Raw genomic sequence first — 20,381 nt, forward strand, 5'->3', positions numbered from 1 at the left:
AATCCATTCCACCCACAGCACTCCAATTTCCATGCACTATATACTCCATTCGAACCTCTCCTTCATTTACCAGATGGTCAAAACCAGACTGAAGCAATACTTGCCACATGCCTCTTTGACAAGTTTTTGCTGTCTCCCATGCAGGAATTTGCGGAACAGTAGGGCAGTACCGCTTATTACTGTACTGCCCACGATATTGCACAGTACTCCCTTCACCAAGCCTGTTGCTGTTTCATCCATAGGCACACAAAACATCCTGCAGCTCCAAAAAAAGGTAGATGGACCATGGAATGTACGTTTTATTCCAGTTCCATCCTTTGTTTTCTCCTTTATTCATGTAAGTTTACAATCTATCATTTGTATTTTGTTGGAATTGCCATACCATACATTCATAATGGATGAGAGTCAGATTATCCAATGATGGACTTCATGTATGACCTCTAGATTATGGTTGCCTGTGCGTCTTATCACTTAATGATGTGCTCCCTTTGATCCTATCTATTATATGTTACATTTGTCCCACTGGCTATTGTGTTCCCTTTGAATCCCTGCACAATTGGACCTTACAGTAGGCGTTTTCTTTGGACCTTTACAATTCCTTTTCACTTTGGACCACAGGATTTGATCTGGATAGGTTTCTCCCATTGACCCTCTTGTGAATTGTTCCCTTTTGATGCCCATACTGTTACATATAGTTAAGGAGAATCATTAGTGGATCTCAATGCTACCATTGTTTAGGGTTAAAATGTCCTTTCCTTCTGTAAAAGAAAGACATTAGATATATGGGGACTGGCTAAATGAAAGTGTGAGTTGCCGAAATGGTGCCTTACGTTATTCATATGCGTGGTATTTCTCATCAACAGCAATGAGAAAGGCGTGCCTGTGAAATACAGATAAATACAGATACAGATAAATACTCAGGTAATAGACAACATTGTAAAAATTAGGACGATTAACTCTTGAATTTTGAGTCAATATTTGCGTTCTACAGGCCAAAATGCAAGAAGATTCCCCCAAGAAATGTAAGTCAATATTTGAATTGCATGGGGCTAAGAAGGCCAAAGGCCAGGTTATTGATAACATTTAAATTAACAGCAAGACATGCTAAAAACTCCTTTCCTAATAAAGACTTTCTAATTTAATCTGCCATGTCTTTTCAAATGCAGCATATTTTCCTATTACACATGATGAGAAGAACTTCTCTTCAGAATCCTAACCTGATAGCTGTGCAGATAAAAGCGTCAACAAAGACATTGTTTTTAAATTGAATTGTAATGTGTTCAGAACATTTGTAGAGACTGCCAGAAGGAGGCGATGGTCTGCAATGTGCGCACTGCACACATTTAATGCCCCAAATTAAAGGGTTTTGTTCAGGAACGTCATTTCACCAAAATGTCAGGGGTAGCGGAAGTGACATCACACGACTCTTGACCAATGATGAATGACTCCACCCCAAAGTGACATCACGGGAAGCAATGGAACACAACCTTTCACCCCTTAACAAAACAGGAAGTGGCATCACATAGCATTGTTTCTAAGTACACTATGAAAAATATGGTAACAATATCACAGTATTGGCCAATTTACCAAATTACTATGAATGCAAGCAGACGTCCAATGCCAAACAATATTGATGTGTTATCATACAGCACTTACGCTTAAGCGCTTCATATAGAACAAATATACATACAATATCAACCAACCTGTTTTGGTACTCCATTTATCAACCTCAGCAGGATGAATTTCAACAAGGATAGCTCACATGTCATCATCCACATTTTAGCAAAGGTTTGAATTTTAACTAGGGCCAAGGGTGTGAGGCTCATGTGTGAGGCTCAAGCTGTGCCTAGTAGATGTCCGTATTATAACGCATAAAGCACATGCTAGCTAATTTGAATTTGACCCGCACAACAGATCATTTGCATCATAACACAGTTATGTACTAAATGCAATGAATGGCTACCAAGAAAGACCAAGATATGCTGATAGATGTATTGAAAATGGAAATCAGCATGGGGAACAGTTCCCACCAAATGAAAGACAAAATATGAATTATGTACATCGCCAATATAATCAGTCCCCACCATAGGTGGACCATGGTCAAAGGATGGTCAATCCAGGTCCTCCACCTCCTGTGATATGATATGATTTTATAGTTTAATTATATAGCACCTATACACGGTGTTTCAAAGCGCTTCAAGCCAAAGGAGGGAACAAGGGAAACTACAATGACATTCTTACAGGCCATGAACAGTAAGGATGTGAAATTAACTATCGTACTCGGCCTGACGACATTTCAGATAGTGCAAGAGCTAAGACATAGATAAGGAAGAACGGGGGAGAGTGGGAAGGAAATAGAAACAGACAGGCAGCTACCGTACTATGCCAGACAACATTTCTGGTAGAGCCCGAGTAAACAAAAGGTGAGGGAGTGGGGTGCAGAAAGGGAGGGGAGGAACAAAACAAGCGACTATACTACTAGACATGTGTCACGAGAATTTAAAGGTAACAAAAATGGAAATCAATCTCCTGAAAAATATCAGAACAGGCCTAATCTGGCTCAGACCACAAAGAGAGGAATTCAGAGACATGGACCGGTTTCAATGCTTAGAGGCCCAAGTCAAAATGTTGTCTGTATTGTTAGGAAAATTATGTGCAGTTCAAAAGCAACAACCAAGGGAAGGTGCAGAAAGTCATAAGAGTGATCCTGTAGGTAGAGCCAACAAGTGAATAGCCCATGAATCACCTTTGAATGAAAAACAAGAAAACAAATTAATGAAAGTGAGACAGGGAATTATAACACACAACAAAAGGGAGTGTGGTTTAATTTGGAGTTGAACCAGCCCATTCAGGTGTGTGAAGATGAAGAGCAAAAAAGGAAAAATGAACAAGAAAAACCCAAAGAACAGAGAAGCAGATTTAAAAAGAATATCCAATGTGAATATGAAACACAAAATGAAGAATTAGGATCAACAGATACTGTTGATACACCTACTGAGGAAACAATTGCCCAAAAGGCAGGTGCAGGTCAGTCACCTGAGGAGTATTTTGAGCTACAGATGTTCCAAGTGACAGAAATGAAAGGCTCTGTACAAAATTCAGACAAGTGTCACACACCAGAAACTGACATGCTGTCACGTGACACTTGTGAAAATACACAGCCAATAGTTTGCAATGTGGAGGTAAGTAGAGATGACCCTGACAATGGGAACGGCACAATGGGCCTCATTACGACCCAGGCGTTAAGGGTTAACGCCGTCGTTAACCCTTAACGCCTATTCTGATTTTAACGGCTGCTTTTAGCAGCCGTTAAAATCCATGGCGCTAACCTGCCATGATGCTAATTACGCCACCATAATTTACGGTGGCGCAATTAGCGCCTTCCCCAATGGGGAAGGGAAAATGGGAAATGGGGATTTACCGCCCCACTCACCTTGGAATGGGGCGGTAAATCCGCCATCCAACATGGTGTAAACATAGTTTACACCATGGTGGTAAAGTTGGCGCAATTAGCGCCTGGGTTGTAATGACCCCCAATGAGACATTGGAGTGTGAACACTACTGGTCCCAAGTCAGAGGGGCAGTAAGTGGCTACACTCCAAATGAGTTCTCAGCCGGGAGAATAGACACAGAAATTCAAAATTAAAGGGGCACAAAGGAAGGTAAAATGGTATTTCATATACCCAATTGCAGAGCAAAAAGCAGAAATGAGCTATAAAAAGTCCTGAAATAAGTAAAAATTCACATTTTGTATGAGCACTAAAAAGGTTGAGGATAAGTAATATGGTTCTATCACTATTGAAGAAACATGTAATGCATTTGCAATGATTGACACAGGTGCCCAAGCAACAATAATGTCATAAAAACTGGTGAAAAGTATTAATGAAGGGAAATGGGGAAGAAATAACTATCGAAGGCGTCAAAGAGTTTGACATAAAAATTGGGAAGCAGTGGATGAGACAGGAAGTGTTGGTCACACCCATAAATGAAATACCTTTCCTCATAGGGACACATTGCCTGAGGAGATTATCACCCCTCATTGATGGGGTAAATGGGGTATTGTGGTCCTTAGCAAAAAAGCCATTGAAACCTAAGAAAATAATAATCCAAAGCAACAGTGTAAAAGAATGCCACACTGTTGCTAAATAAGAAAGTGTAGTGGAAGTATATCTTCACAATAGCGGTGTGCCTACTGTCACTGTCATTCTCAAGCGTCAGGATGAAATGCAAGGAGAAAGAGAGAAGCAGTCTTTGGAGATTTATTTGGACCCTAAGAAAAACTGGCAAACAGAAATAGATGAAAACACATCACATTTGTATCGAAATGAAGAAAAATACAAATCAAATATTACTCCAGAGTTAATTCAAGAACAACACATTTCAACAATTGCAGAAATACACCTGGGAGAAGGGTAGCCATGGATCCTATCCATGTGAATGGGCATTCTGAAATGATTGTAGCCACTTGGTGTTTGAGCATGAAAGGAGTTCTGATGTATCTTGCCTCATGCAGGATCTGCCCTGGGCCAGAAATGCACAAGGAGCAGCAACCAAGGTGACCCAGGTAAGTGGAAAAAGGAAACATGTTTATTTCTTCTTATGTTCCATAGTATAGGTAGTATAGTAGGAGAGATAGTCACAGGCCCCCACTCTGGTTCCCTGCCCAGCTCCAAGTCCCCAACTGTAAAATGGGGAACCCCCAGCTGTCCCAACACTCTAAGCTTCACAGAAACATTCCACAAGCCACAGCACTCACACATGCAATCAACATAACATCCAAGATACCACACATCTCCCCCCTTAAAACAACCACAAGAAAACGATTCACCACACAATAATGCTAGGACTACAGCACAAGACACTACACCTCCTTCTACCCTGAATTCAGACACACTGCAAAAGAATGGAAATAAATCTTTGAATGTGTTCTGAAAACTCCAATTTTAACATATACTAATATTTTTTTTTGGAACTGAACCTAAAATTCAGTAAAACCCATTGCCAGTGTAGTTACTCTACATAAACCAGAATTGACCACCACTACACATGAACTACCACTGGCCTATAATCTGCATGCCCTCCAATAGGATTAAAAACCAAATCAAAAATATAACTGGCATGCAAAACTCCTCCCAACCGCATCACCTGGCACTAGAGAAACACTTCGGAGAACAACAACTCCATCTTCAACTTCAACATAAAAAAAAATGTTGTGCAGTAACTCACAGCACAGACAAAACCACCGCTCTCAGGGCCTCTATCCCCATATTTCATACGTACAACTACATTGAAATTTAACAACAACCTTAATAATGGGCCCCATGACCTAAGGTCAACACTGCTACTTAACACAAAGTTAAGTTAAAATACTGGAACACTCATCTTTGTGTGTCCAACCTCCTTAAAAAAAAACTTGGGGTTCCTCCTGAAGGTTTTCCTGCATTGGCAAACACACCTGGCTAGTATGTGTAAACCTAACCCCATTGCATATATGCAATTCCCAATAAAATACTCCCATTTTGCACAAAATACTCCACTACAAACGTGTACACACCCACACATTAACATGCACAAACGTGCAACTCCACCCACACACAACTGCCATGCAAATGTACTGCCACTGCAGAACCTGCTGCTGCCTGTGTGCACACCCTTATGTCAAATACCCAGTACTCCACTTGCACACACATACACAAACTACAACTCACAGTCATACAACTTCAGCATATGCAAAACACACGCAAAATCTGCATTTCCCAAAATTTAGCAAGTCTCTAATTGCTCTAAGCATAACAATGATCAATAGTTCCCCAAAAGCACACATTTTATATTTCCTCCAAAAATTTAAGCATTTCTGCATATCAAAACATAAACAAACTATGTGGTCTGTAATACAGCTTCATATAAATGTGCAAACTCCTCTTTTTAATAACCTCCATGTTCTCTTATTGGTCCTTCATAGAATCATTAAAATGTTGTATCTTTATTGAAAAAAATTCAATGTTCCTCCAAAAACTTATGCAGTCTGTATAATGCATTTCCCCAAAATTACTCAATGTTCCTCCATAAACTTATGCAGTCCGTATAATGCATTTCCCCAAAATTACACATGTGAAAACAACAAAATGTGCTTAAATACATCTCCCAAGAAACACATCACAACACATGCCGCATGACATAACTCGTACTTGCACTTGTAATTATATCCAAGTATTATACTACACATTGTCTGTAAACCTAAATGTTCTGCATTCCGATATGTCCGTCACAATACCTCTGATGCAATACGTTCTGCTCCAGCATTCTATTGTCTAAAGTCACGTTGGCAAACCCACGCTTCCTTGTTTGTCATTACGTCTGTGAACGTACAGAAGACCTTTCCTCTAATCCCTTCTCCAAACACAGAGATAAACAATCATGGTGTCAGGCCTCTTTATCTGTGTTCCAAGCTAATGGACAAGCTGACACAGAACTCGCAGAAAGGCAAACTGGGCGCGCTCTCCACCCACCACCCATTGGAACGCTCCAAAAGGCACGAGTTAAACCGGCAACCATAGCTTTTCCCCAAAGTACCTTTGACAAAGTGCCTGCATCGGGGCTTTGAATTGCTGCATCTTTTCTTCTTTTCGTCCTTTTTTTTGGTCACATTGCCGACGCTGCATCACGCCAAACAACTCCTGCTGCTCTCCAGCACTAGGCATAATGGTAGACGCAGATCCAGGCCGTCTGCAGAATTTCATAATGCGGGCTTACACCTCTCCAGGGGCTATCTACACTTTCCAGCTGGATGGACATTTACCCACCCGGAAAACACTCACTGCACGCTTTTTGGGCTTCTCTGTCACTGAGACCTCCTCTCCAAATGCCTTGTCATCACTCTCCAACTCATCACAGGGCTTGCTTAAAGTGATCCTTGTCGCCAAAATGATGTATCCTGCCTCCTGCAGGATCTGCCCTGGGCCAGTAATGCACACAGAGCAGGAACCAGGCTGACCCAGGTAAGTGGAAAAAGGAAACATGTTTATTTCTTCTTATGTTCCATAGTACAGGTAGTAAAGTAGGAGAGATAGTCACAGGCCTTCACCCTGGTTCCCTGCTCAGCTCCAAGTCCCAAACTGTAAGATGTGGAACGCCAATGTGTCCCAACACTCTAGGATCCACAGGAACATTCCAGAAGCCTCAGCACTCACACATGTAATCAACATAACATCCAAGATACCACAAGTTTCATTAGTGAAAAGGTACTACGGCAAATACTTCACAGAGAGGAGATCCCAATTAAAAAAAAACAAAAAAACAACGCATCTTTGGCCTAGATGACCCCGAGTTGGGACATAGAATTGTAGGAAGATGCATGCTAAAGATTACTATTGGCTCTAAAAGCATTCATCACAATATGTAGATTGTGCGTGGAACACAAAACAAATTCTATTTGGGAAATGACATCATGCACAGAATGTGTATGTTATTAGACTTTCTAAATCAAACGGTCTGGTCCAGTAGGGTGGAACTGCACCTGAATTTGAAGACAAGAGCCAAGCTTATCATTGTGCTCAAATTAAACCATATGCAATTGTGCTTCCAGTGAAAATGGATGTTACCATTCCCGCATTTACCAAACAATTCACAGTAGTGTTAAAATACAGGAAGGGACAAAAGATAAAAGATTCTGATGCATTTGTGTGAATAAATGAATCCATAAAGCAGCAAGAATTGGATTGGAATGTGAATATACATCATTGATAGAGATTGGGATGGACCCATGCAAATCCTGGTGGACAATAAAGGGTGTCAAGACATCCATTTGGAAGAAAATACAGCATTAGGAATGGCAGTACAGAAATCTTACTACACTGCTGATTTCATTAACCCAGTGCTCAGAAATATCCCTGAAAGCTATGTGACTGCACAGGGTGAATTACCAGAATCATTGTCTAATCCTAAGGGAATCTTTAAAGTTCAGTCTGTGTACCCTTATGAGCAAAGTCAAATGGTATGTTGTCATCAGGATGATTGTATCCTTTTCGAATTAGTTGAATCTAAAAGAGAAAAACAGCATATTGAAGTGTAGGTCAATATTCCAAAATATTTGAGTGTAGCGACTCTCCAAAGAGAACTGCCACACAGTTAGAGGAAAGTACAGAGGTACCTCCTTTGAAGGATTTCTCATAGTTTTCAAAAGCGGTAGAGGAGCAGATTAAAGCTGCAGATGCTTGCACAAATGAAGAAGAAAAATACCAATTGAGGAAAATATGTATTGTGTTCAAACAGGTTTTTGCCAAAGATACCTATGACTGTGGGCTGACCGATTTTCATGTTGCCACACTACCAGAAGGACATGGTAGAGAGCCGGTATTTGTGCAGCAATATAGGTTGCCCCTGGCTTGCCTGGAGTCACTGGCTGAAATAATCAAAAATGTAGAATCTGGAGGAATCATTAGACCTATTCACAGTACATAATACTCGTGTATTAGGTGTGCTAAAACTCAATGGTCAACGGTGCTTGTGTGCAGATCTGCGAGAATTAAACAAACAGGTACCTGTTTCAAAGTGGCCCCTTTCATTTATTGACCAGGGCCTTGCACATTCATGGGTCAAATGTATTTACCACCTTAGATCTTACAGCTGTATACTGGTGTGTGCCACTAGCTGAAGACATTCAAATTGTATTTGGATTTTCATTAGACAAATCATAATATGAATGGTCCTGGACCCCTTTTGGGTATGTCAATAGTGGGGGCGAGTTTGGGATATTCCTGAGCAAGGCACTCCTAGATGCCGCTGAAAGAGGAACAATAGTTTGCGTGGATAATGTGTTAATCATAAATGAAGATCTGAAAAGCCATTTCAATGAGATTAGACATGTATTCTGTCAGCTACAGAAGGCTGGGGCAAAAGTATCTTTACAGAAAGCACAGTGGTGCAGAAAGAGGGTAACATCCCTAGGCCATGAAGTGGCAGAGCATGGATTAAACCCACAAAAGAAAAAGGTTGAAGCGATTTAGAAACTAAAAGATCTCACTAACTTGAAAAGTTTAAAGAGTTTGTTGGGAAAGGCAAGTTACAACAGAAGGTTTATTGAAAATTATGCAAAGATTACACAACCTTTGACGAGGTTTTTCAAGCAGGATGTACCTTGGAACTAGTAAAAGGAACAAAGTGAGGGAGTGACCATGCTAAAAGGGTGTTTAATGAAAACGCCATGTTTGGCATATCAAATAAAATACCAGGATTCTTTGTAGAAATAGGGTTCACAGATCAATGTATGTCAACAGTGTTACATCATAAACATGAGGCAAATAACAAAACCATTCCATATGCTAGCAAGGCATTGTCACAGGTAGAGACCAAATTTGGTGAATGTGAAAAAGCGCTTCTGACCACTGTCTGGGCATTACAACATTTCCGTCCCATAATTCAAGGGGTGATTGTTGAAACAAATCACTAGCCTCTACAATTTTTGCAAAGTAAGAGGATCAGATCAGGTAATTTGGGCCAGTCAAGAATCACTTCATGGACATTGCTTTTTGATGTTGGTGAAAAAACACTGGTAAAGCCAGGTGTACTAGTCAGACAATCATCCCTCATGTTTGAGTCACTTACATATAATCAAAGTCTTCCATTGTTAAGTAAAGTATGCTGCCCATGTAGCTTTGTTCCTGCTCCTACGGGTACCACCAGCATTTTAATCTTTGTATTTCCTGTCATGGGGTTGTTATGGGAACAGTGTCACAAGTTGCTGCCCCAATGTGATACTAACGGCGTAGATCGCGTCCTGCTACATTTGTGCTCAGCAACAGAATCGCATTGTTGGATTCACGGCCATGTGTCACACGTGACTGTTGGTTAGTATAAGTTTCCTAGTAGACAACCTTAGACAGAAAATTGCTCTATCCTTGTATCTTCTTTAGCAGCCTTTAGTTCCCTAAGACCACAGAGTGACTCAGAAGTATGTTTCAGAGAAACTATACACAGATGTGTCAAGCTATAGACACACTTGTGTCAGAAGAAGGACCTGATAATCCATTGGAGGAAAATATGTTGTCATTTGAAAACACTAGGTGAGGATAAAGAGGGAAATGATAAGGCAGATCAATTAGACAACATTGGAGTTGTAATGGGGGAGTTGTTTTCCATTGAACTCCTGCTTGGTGAAATACAGATGGATGCGATAACATGCTCCAAAACTCCGAAAAAACTTGAACAGCCTGTGGCACAATGGAGTTTTGATACTCCAGATCAAGACTTGAATAAGGCACAAAAGGAGGATCGTATTCTAGGGCCACTTTACAACCATTTGCTAGATGCAGAACAGAATCCTCTAAATGAGGAGAACTGCAAAGGTAAAGAGGAATTGAGGGTGTTATTTAAAAAGAGAATTAGAAAACAGAATTAGGTTACAAGATGGACTGATGATTAGAGAATCTGTGACAGGCCAAATCCAATGGGTAGTGCCTTTGCCTTTCGGGGATTGATGTTACATCATGCCCATGATGCCATAACTGCAGGCCACAGAGGGTGACAGAAAACTTTGGATATTTTAAAAGATTAGGCCTATTGGCCACGCATGTCTCAAGATGTTGAGGTCTACACAGGAAGGGTGTTTAGTGTGTGCATAGTTTCAGCCTGCGTCAGCAACTCACAGAGCACCATTAATGAAAAGGGGCTTGATAATCTCATGGTAAGATTTGCAAGTAGATTTTGTAGGGAATGTGAGGAGACAGGCAAGGGGAACAGGTACTTGTTAACAGTGGTTTGTTTAAGCCCTAAATGGTTGCAGTGCATTTAAGATCCAGACTGCATTGCGCAAACAGTGGCCCCTTTACTTGTGAATCACTTTTTTCAAGATTTGGTTTACCTCAAAAAATAGAATCAGACCGTGTAATGACAAACATGTGGCAAATCTTGGCCATGAAGAGGACGCTCCACATGTCTTACCACGTCCTCTTCAGGGGGAGTGGAACAGTCTAACAGATTGATAGTTAACATGTTGAAAAAGTTTGTCACCGAAGCAGGATCTAGCTGGGTTTTGCGCCTTCCTCTGGTATTAATGGCTCTCAGGTCGACCCCCTCTAAATCAACAAATATCAGCCCCCACAAAATGTTGTCAGGTAGGAAAATGGTTTTACTGCAACACTTACTCTACAGAACAAATGAACAGATTCTTGTAAATGTGTCCACAATTCATAAATATGTAGAAGAACTGAGAAAGCACTTGCAATACGCGTTTGCATTTACACAGCAAAATTTGGAAAAGGGCACTAACAGTGCAAATTTACATTACAATAGGAAGACATCTGTTAGATAATATGAGATAGGAGACCAGGTCTATAAATTGAACTTTCGGAAAGGTAACCATAAAAACTCTTCACGTGCCATATAGAATTGTAGATAGGTTTTCACTTGTGGTCTACAAAACTGCTAGAAAAGAGGGAGAATTAACAGTGGAACAGTTTGCCCATGTTAATCAAATTAAGCCCTTCCACTTGAAACATGAGGTGAAAAGGCTAGAGCGAATTGAGACTAGCAGGGAGTGGAACATGTGATGGTATGAAAGTAAAGTGCTTATATATTAAATAGACTTACCAAAGCAGGTGAATTGGTGTAAATAGTTTGAAGATATCAAAATGGGTTTTGAAAGGATAAAAGGGTAAAGATGTATAAAATTAGTGAAGACAAATATACATGGGTAACTAAGAGAAAGGGATATTGTAAATAGGTAAACGCTTAGTTAATTTGGATTATTTTTATTAGATGTTGTGTTAAGATTGGTTGTGTTTGAAACAGTTGCCTGAAAAAGTTCTGTCTTGCATTAGTGTGTTTAATTTGTTATTTCCAGATGGTGCTAAAAAGATGACCTAACTGGATTGTATGATATGTTGTGCATAATGTGCATTTCTGTGCATGATTAATTTTGTTTTCAGCTATCCAAATCAAATGGGAAAAGTAAATGGATTGATGTACTTGATTCTTAAGTTGTCTTTTTCCTTTTCTCTTAAAAAATAATAAATGTTTCTGTTAGCGATTTGGGAGTTAGAGTGCACCTGATCCTTGGATCCCTGGAGGATGCCACTGGAATAGAGTCCCCTGGAAAAAACCATGGACCGAAGAAGAGGGTGAAGCTGATGTCCCCAAAAGAAGTCCCACCTGCAGAGGATGGAAGTTCACTTCACCAAGAACAGTTTTCTGAACAATTTCTGACTTCACTGTTAATCATATTTTCTTTTTGTGTATCAGACTGAGGCAACTGGCACAGTTGTATGGACTTATGATTGTTTTGAAATTAATAATATTGTTTTAAATGATTTATGAAAATAAAAAATACAAAACAATTCTAAAATAACACAAAAAACATATAGATCAACAATTAACAGAAGATAAAAGATAAAGGTGATCAGAAGATTAAAATATAAGATTAAACAATTGTTTTTTAAAAAATCTAAAATTTCAACTGCTAAGATCAAGATAAATTTGTGCCAATGATCACAGATTGAATATGTGTTGAAGCTGCGATTATTGCATGTTTGTTTTTTCCTGCAGTGATTTTGGTTGTGTCCCAGCAGAGAAAAATAGGGTGTGTAGGGAAATTTAATAGGTAACAATTTCCCCTATTATTTCTTCATCCACATTTTAGCAAAGGTTTGAATTTTAACTAGGGCCATGGGTGTGAGACGCATGTGTGAGGCTCAAGCTGTGCCTCGTAGATGTCAGTATTATAATGCCTAAAGCACATGCCAGCTAATTTGAATTTGACCCTGCACAACAGGTTTTTATCATTAGCACCACACCACAGTTATGGACTAAATGCAATGAAAAATAAAATTAACATGTTAATCCTACTAACATCCCAATACCAAATAACCTATTCCCTTACTAATATTCAATTCAATTTAGTCCATTGCTTATGAGCACAAAACATTGGTGCATTGAGATAAAGTGGCCCATTTCATAAAATGTAAAGGCATTTGAGCTGTTCAAGGGTAACTGGTAGTGCAGAAAAATATGAAATTAGATTTTTTTGCAGTGAATATATGACAGGGTTTAGATGTGAGTTGATTTGTTTAAACTGGCTCCATTGTTCAATTGTAGAGAAGGAGGAAATAGCGCTGGATGAATGTAACATTTTCCTTCAGCGCTGCAGTTTGATTCTCGGTCAAAGGCACAACGGAAATCACGTGCTCTCTAATGGGCTGGTTTGTCAATGGGAGGTGATTTTACTGACAGATGCTTCATACATTTATACATGTTTAGATATTCGTGAAGGAGGAGGGACAGGGAGATGATAATAGTGACTGTCTTGAAGTCTGGAATTTAGTTTCTGAGCAGACTGATTCTCCTGTGAATTGCCGACAGTGCTTCATGCTGATTATCTTGTGGGCTGTCTCTCCCTCTCCTGGGTTGGCAGTCGTCAGAAGAGTTTGCAGTCTCAAGTACCCTTATATGTAGTTGACCCTGGGTGTGGCGGGAAGCAGCAAGGCTGGGGAAGGATTTTGTGGGTTACCTACAGCTGAGATGGGGAGTGGATGTGATAAGAATGCTCCTGTCCTGTCCAGTAGACAGAAAAGGGAAATATTGCCAGCTGAAGCGGTGAAGGGCTATCCTTACTTTGTGGTCCGAGAATCCACTGACCCCAACAGATCTAGGTAATTATGCAGTAATTGAGTAGTGTGTAATGTATGAAAGAAATATTTTACAGGCTTTTGTTATATAGAAATTTGTTTGTTTTCTTAAAGTAATTCACAATCTATATTTTACGTGGGTGCCCCATTTATGAAGCAAGCTTTGGTTACAACAGGAGGCTCATGGCAGCCAAGAATTGTGAAAGAAACATTCAAGGTTACAGATAACTGTGCGTTAGCCAGCTAGCACCAAATGTGTAGTTAAAGCTATTTACTGTGTATGGGCTCTCTAATAAAATGTATTTTATCAATGTTCAAGTATAAATTACTGTAAAATCTAGCACAGTATAGTGCTTCTGTTTGTTCATTTTTTCTGAATTTTAACTTTTCATAAAGCCACAAAAGGAAAGAACAAGTTAGCCTCAGAGTTCTCATTGTGTCTGAATTATTGTGTTAGCACATACACTGAGGTCCAACAGGTGGTAAACTCATCTTATTGTGAATTGAGTTTTTCAGAAGTGGTTTGTGTATGTATGTATGTAAGCTTGTATAGCGCCAGCAGCCCGCGGGCATCAGGGTGCTTGTAACAAACAACACAAACTATAAATAAAAAGGACACATCCATTGTCCCAACTGCAGCGCGCAGTAATTCCAACTAACAATTATCACCTAAAGAGGCATATCTTCAAACTCTTCCTAAAGAGAAGATAGTTTTCTTCCAGTCTCAGCAAGAGTGGGAGTTTATTCCACTGCTGCGCAGCCAACACTGCAAATGATCTGCCCATGCCTGCCTTTAATTTATATTTTGGCACAGTGAGCAAACCTTTTCCTGCTGAGCGTAGATGTCTCTCTGGGATATATGCCACAAATTGATTCTTGAGGTAAAGGGGAGTGTCTCCTAATAGGCACCTATGAATAATAGTCATAGCTTTGAAGTTCACCCTGTCCTCCACTCTAAGCCAATGCAGAGATCTTCTTGCCATTATTATATGATCTCTGCTCTTTATTCTCTTCACAATCCGCACGTCGTCATTTTCTATGACTTGGCACCTCGCCAGATCTCTTTTAGTGGTTCCTATTAGTAGGGCATTGCCATAATCTAGTCTGGACAATACAATGGCTCTCGCAATTGTTGCTGTGTTCTCCTCATTCAAGAATGGTCAAAGTGCCCTCATAAGGCGTAGGTAATAGGCCGTGTTTTTGTGCAGATAATTAACCTGCACCTCTGAGATAACTGAGGCATCGACCATCATGCCCAGCATCTTCACCTGACTCAAGACTTGAATTTTCGACTCATTTATTGAGAACGTCTCATACTCTTCTCCTAACTTGCATTTTGTCCGATTGGTTCCAAAAATCATGAGCTTTTCATGCTGTTAAGACACATCCAATTTTTATGCATCCTCGTTTCTATTTTACTGTACATTTTCGCTATCTTATCACTATCCCTTGTGTAATTTCCCTCTATTTCAATGATAAACTACGTGTCGTCGTCCTATCTAATCTGGACTACTATAACAGCCTCTATCTTAATCTGCCTGCCTCCGCTCTACGCCCTAGAACAGGACTGCAAGACTTGTCCTTGGCCTCAAGCCCAGGGATCGTATCTCTCCTGGACTGAAATCTCTGCACTGGCTCCCAGTGGATGCAAGGATTAAGTTCAAAACCCTCTGCAGTGTACACTGGCCTTCTGGGGTCTGGAGCCACAGTACCTTCAACTCCCTCTCCCTAAATATCTTCCTTCTCGAGCCCTTCGCTCATCTGCCTCCAACTCCCTCAGGGTCAGTCACTTCTCCAAGCAACGAGTTGGTGGCAGATCACTCTCTTTGGCAGGGGCCTCTCTCTGGAACAGCCTTCCTGCCTCCCTGAAACTCGAGGAGAACCATCTCCAGTTCTGGAAACACCTCAAAACCGTTATCTTTGCTTCTGCTTTCCCCCCACCCCTCCCCTGCTGAATTCTTGACTGAAACTACACTGGTTACCTGGCCACCCTTTCTGATCTCTGGCCCAGGCCCTGTCAATTGCCCACTTGCACTGCCTCCCTGGCACCCCCTGCACTTGGGGACCGTTTTTCTGTATCCCTTCAATCCCCCTACCAGCACTTATGTCTGCACTTCCTTGCACTTGCCACTAGCTGGCTGTTTTGTTTGTCTTATTTCTCTTATTTATTCTGCTTTCCCATGTACTGCACTTTCCCCTCTCCCTTCTCCCTGCGCACTTCTCCTTTCCCCCCTTCCCATGCACTTGCGCGTTCTGGATGACACCTGGCCTAGTAGGATCGTTGTTTGTCCTCCCTCTGTCCCCCCCTTGCCTCGTCGCGCCTTGAAACACTTGTGTATAGGCGCGTTATAAATGCCATATCATATCATATCCTCATCCAACAAGTCACATAAGCTTCTCATATATATATATATATATATATATATTAAATAACAATGGTGAGAGACTAGCTCCCTGAGGGACTCCAAAAATGATTGATATAGCCTCAGAAAACATGTCCCCCCAATGCACTCTGGCTTGGCGCTCCATTAAAAATGATACAAGCCAGTCCAGTGCTACCGTAGAACACCCCACTGTGCATTTCAGTGCATTTACTAATAGTTGGTGATCTACCAAGTCAAAGGCTGCATTAAGATCCAGCAACATTAACATCCCTGCTTTACCTCTAGCTCCAAAATATGGCTTTGAAGGTCTAACATGGCTGTTTCCATTCTGTGAACAGCGTGAAACCTGATGGTTGTTTATGTAAAGATGCCTGTTTTTCTATCTGTTTCTGCAGTTGATTGGTTGCAATTTTATCTAGTATTTTGAGGATAAAGTTAGAGTTTGTGAGCTGGCGAAGATTGCCTGGATCCTTTGGATCAAGGCCTACCTTTTTAACCAGGGGTGTGACAGTAACTTTTTAAAAAAAATTTCGGCACTGTGCCCTCTTTAAATGATGCATTGATTATTTTCACCAAAACTGGGGTGAATCATTCTTTATTCTCCAGAATGATTTCTGATGGTAATATATTTTCCGCGCATGAGGTGGGTTTCATGTGTTTTAAGACCTCGAGCATTTCTACTTCAGAGACAGGTGTGAAATTAAATGCATCAGTCCCACCCTGTTTGACACTGTCTTTCCTCAGTGTTGATTTACTTGAGAGTTCTCTGGCCTTAATTTTATTTTGTCTAGCCTTTAATATTTTGGCTGCAAAGGCATTTTTCACTATATCACAGTCTTCTTTGGTAGGTAAGAAAGGTGGGGTAAGAGTTTTGGGCTTCACAACGCTTTTTAAAATTTCAAATATCTTACTTGTAGCATTAGATGCTGCTTCAATTTCCTTATTGTAAAAGTTGGCTTTAGACACTCTTACGCTATTTCTATACCTTTATTTGCTAGCTTCCAGTTATCTTTATTTACCTGGATGTGAATATAAATATTTGTGATGTGGCATGATATCTGTTTTTTAAAACACAGCCAAAAGGGCATAGTTTGGTATTTTACATAAGATACCGCAAGCAGATAAGAGTGTACAAAGTCCAGTACTTACTTACTGTTACTGACCCTGATAAAATAATTATTAGGCAGTGTTCTGAAATTAGGCTCTCCACTAAAAAGATATCCCAACAAGCTTACCACAATATCTTACCAAGGGCTAACAAAAATACCAGTACACCACAAAAACACCACAAGATACTAAAAATAAAGCCCAAAAAGATCTCTAACAGTGTTCAGAGTTAGGTTAGCTTTGAGTTTATGAACATTCTCTGCGAGATAGGTAAGCAAAAGGATCCATCTGCCCCTAAAAGGGAACATGGGTTAACAGGCTTTGTGGTTTTGGTGCACTACGGTCGTGCAATGCACCACTATAATGCTGAAAGCATTGTTAGTGGGAAAAGAGAAAGAGTTGGGATTTGTTAACACAGTGTATGGTTGTCAGCATCAAGGGTAAATCAAACATGGTTAATGTTATTATGTGGTTAGACTATCCTAAATGTAGGCTTAATGTATAATATTTTACTTGGCATCAATGGTAGAGCAAACACATTACTCCCCTCTTGCGCTTTCATTACTCCCCCTTGTGCTGTCGTTCCTTCCACCATGTGCTGTCATTCCTCCACCTTGTCTTTCCTTTCTACACCCTTATGCTGTCATTCCTATCCCCATTGTGTGTTATTCCCTCCCTTTTTACTGTAATTTCTTCCCTCCTAGCACAACCACTTCTTCCCCATTTCACTGTCATTCCATCATCATTGTGCTGTCATTGCTTCCCAAGAGCATCTTGAAACCAACAATCTCCTTGGCCTCAGGCAATCAGGCTTCAGACCAAGGCACGGTACCGAAACGGCCTTAATTGACCTAAAAATCCCAATTGAGGAATTAAAAGACAAAGGCAAACTTGCTCTCCTGCTACTACTAGATCTGTCGGCTGCATTTGACTTAGTAGACCACAAAGTCCTCTGCTCACTCGCCAATTCCTCAATCCAGCCCTTCTTGGATAATAGATCAATTAGAGTTTTCTCACCTTCAGCATCTGCCGAACCTGCACCAGTCACGTGCTGTGTTCCCCAAGGTACCTGCGTGTCTCCCACCCTATACAATGTTTTCACTAAGCCATTGTTCGATGACCTTGACTATCTGGGTGTCACTTACTGTCAAGGATGGCACTCTGTCAAGAGTGGCACAGGGCTCCCAGGTAGGGTTTGGGTGGCTGTGCTGATGTAAGGTGACAGATAAGTACACACACAGCAGGAAACTCAACAAGAAAGAAAAGTAGGCAACTGTAGTCGTGAACAGAAAGGGGCAGGAAATACAAAGATACAAACAAACTGGATTCCCTCTTGGAGTGTATGCAGAAATGGAAGAGTCACACGGACCTTTGGAATCTCCAGCCTTCTTCACAGATTACTATTACAGGGGCCCACTTTGTCTGTTCATGGCTGGGAACAACAGCTGTGGGTGTCTGTAACACAGAAAACGCGACGAGGGAAGGGGCAGAAGTTGCCTGCCGGAAACCAACAGTCAAGCTCTGTACAAAGGATCAACATAAGACACAAGAGAGACAAGAACAGAAATAACCAGGGAAAAGGAAGTCTAAGAGAAATCTAGCAGAAGGAATGAAGGGAAAAACAGTACAATAGAAATGGGTAAACTAAAGAGGAGGACAGAGGACTCAAGGAAGAGAAGGACAGGGATCAAGAACAAGGGGTTGCAAACAAGGAAGAGAGCAATGGAGCAGCAGCCAGGAAATAGGGGGCTGCAAACAAGGAAGCAGGGCTGCAGTAACGGATGGCACAAGGTGCAGAAAAACTGTAGTGGATTGCAGAGGACTGTAGTAGGCTGCAAGGCAGAGAGTCCAGAGGAGTAGGACTGAGAGCTTTAGTAGGCGGCAGACAGAGAGCCCAGAGGAGTAGGGCAGCAAGAAGCGAACCCAAAGGAACAGGACGTCGAGGCAGGGAGACCGGAGGGTCAGGGCTGAAAGCAGAAGAGAGTAGCAGGCAGCAAGGCAGGGATCCCAGAGGACCTGGGCTGTAGGCAGCAGAGGATTGCAGGCTGCAACGCAGGGAGCCCAGAGGAGCAGGGCAGAGACGCAGGGAGCCCGGAAGGCTATGGCTGTAGGCAGCAGAGTGTAACAGGGTGCAAGGCAGGGAGCCCAGAGGACCAGTGCTGTGAGGCAGGGAGCCCAGAAGGCTTGGGCTGAAGGCAGCGGAGTGTAACAGGCTGCAAGGCAGGGAGCCCAGAGGACCAGAGCTGTAGGAAGCGGAGGGTTGCAGGCTGCAAGGCAGGGAGCCCAGAGGAGCAGGGCTGTGAGGCAGGGAGCCCAGAAGGCTAGGGATGTAGGCAGCAGAGTGTAGCAGGTTGCAAGGCAGGCAGCCCCGAAAGAGCACTGGATCAAAGCAGGAAAATGCAGCAACAGGAACAGCATACAAATTCAAGTCACAAGGCAAAAAGGGGCTGGGAGGACTCTTGATGCAAGAAACTGAGCTCCTGCAGGCAGCTGCTTAAATACAGCCCTGCCCTGTACTGAGGCAGGCTAATTGGCAGCACCTGGAGAAGCACACCTGAAGATAATCTGCCTCCTCCCTCTCTGGTCCTGAGATGGTGGAAGAAGCACTGATCGCTAGGGCTTCTGGGGATTGTGGTTCCAATACTGACGAATGGGAATGGCCAGGAATTGATAGCTGTAGCAAGGTGCATTATGGTACATGTAGTTAGCTGAATTAAATAGGAAAGTACCAATGTTGTACAAATGGAAATTAAGGACCAAAATGTGAATAGGGGTTGTTTAAAAAGTATTATGAAGATAAACGAGTACCATATCGCCCATGATGGTCACCAATGTGTGTGCCAGTGGCACAGGCGTGACACTTACACTAATTACACAGGTGACCCCCATATTTTAATAACCGTCACTGGTAACTATGACACTGATGCCAAAGTACTAAATGACATCTACAGTATCATCCAGGCCTGGATGGCCAAACATGGTCTTTGCCTAAATGATCAGAAGACTGAGCTTCTCTTAGGCTCCAAGCTCAAACTAAACAGACTAGACAAACAATTTGACTCCTTTAATACTGACGGAAATGCCATCAAGGTTTCTAAGGATGTGAAAACTCATGGCATCTACCTCGACTCATCTCTAAACCTATCAAGACAGGTTAATGCGTCGGGTTCCTCAACAGCATATACCTGCAAGTTAAATACGGCCTCTAGACTGCTCCTCTCCTCATCCAAATGCATATCAATAGCTAGAGCTCTAGTACTCCCAACTAGAC

This window comes from Ambystoma mexicanum, chromosome 2q (assembly GCF_040938575.1).
Source record: "Ambystoma mexicanum isolate Mex_15411 chromosome 2q, UKY_AmexF1_1, whole genome shotgun sequence".
NCBI classification, from domain to species: domain Eukaryota; kingdom Metazoa; phylum Chordata; class Amphibia; order Caudata; family Ambystomatidae; genus Ambystoma; species Ambystoma mexicanum.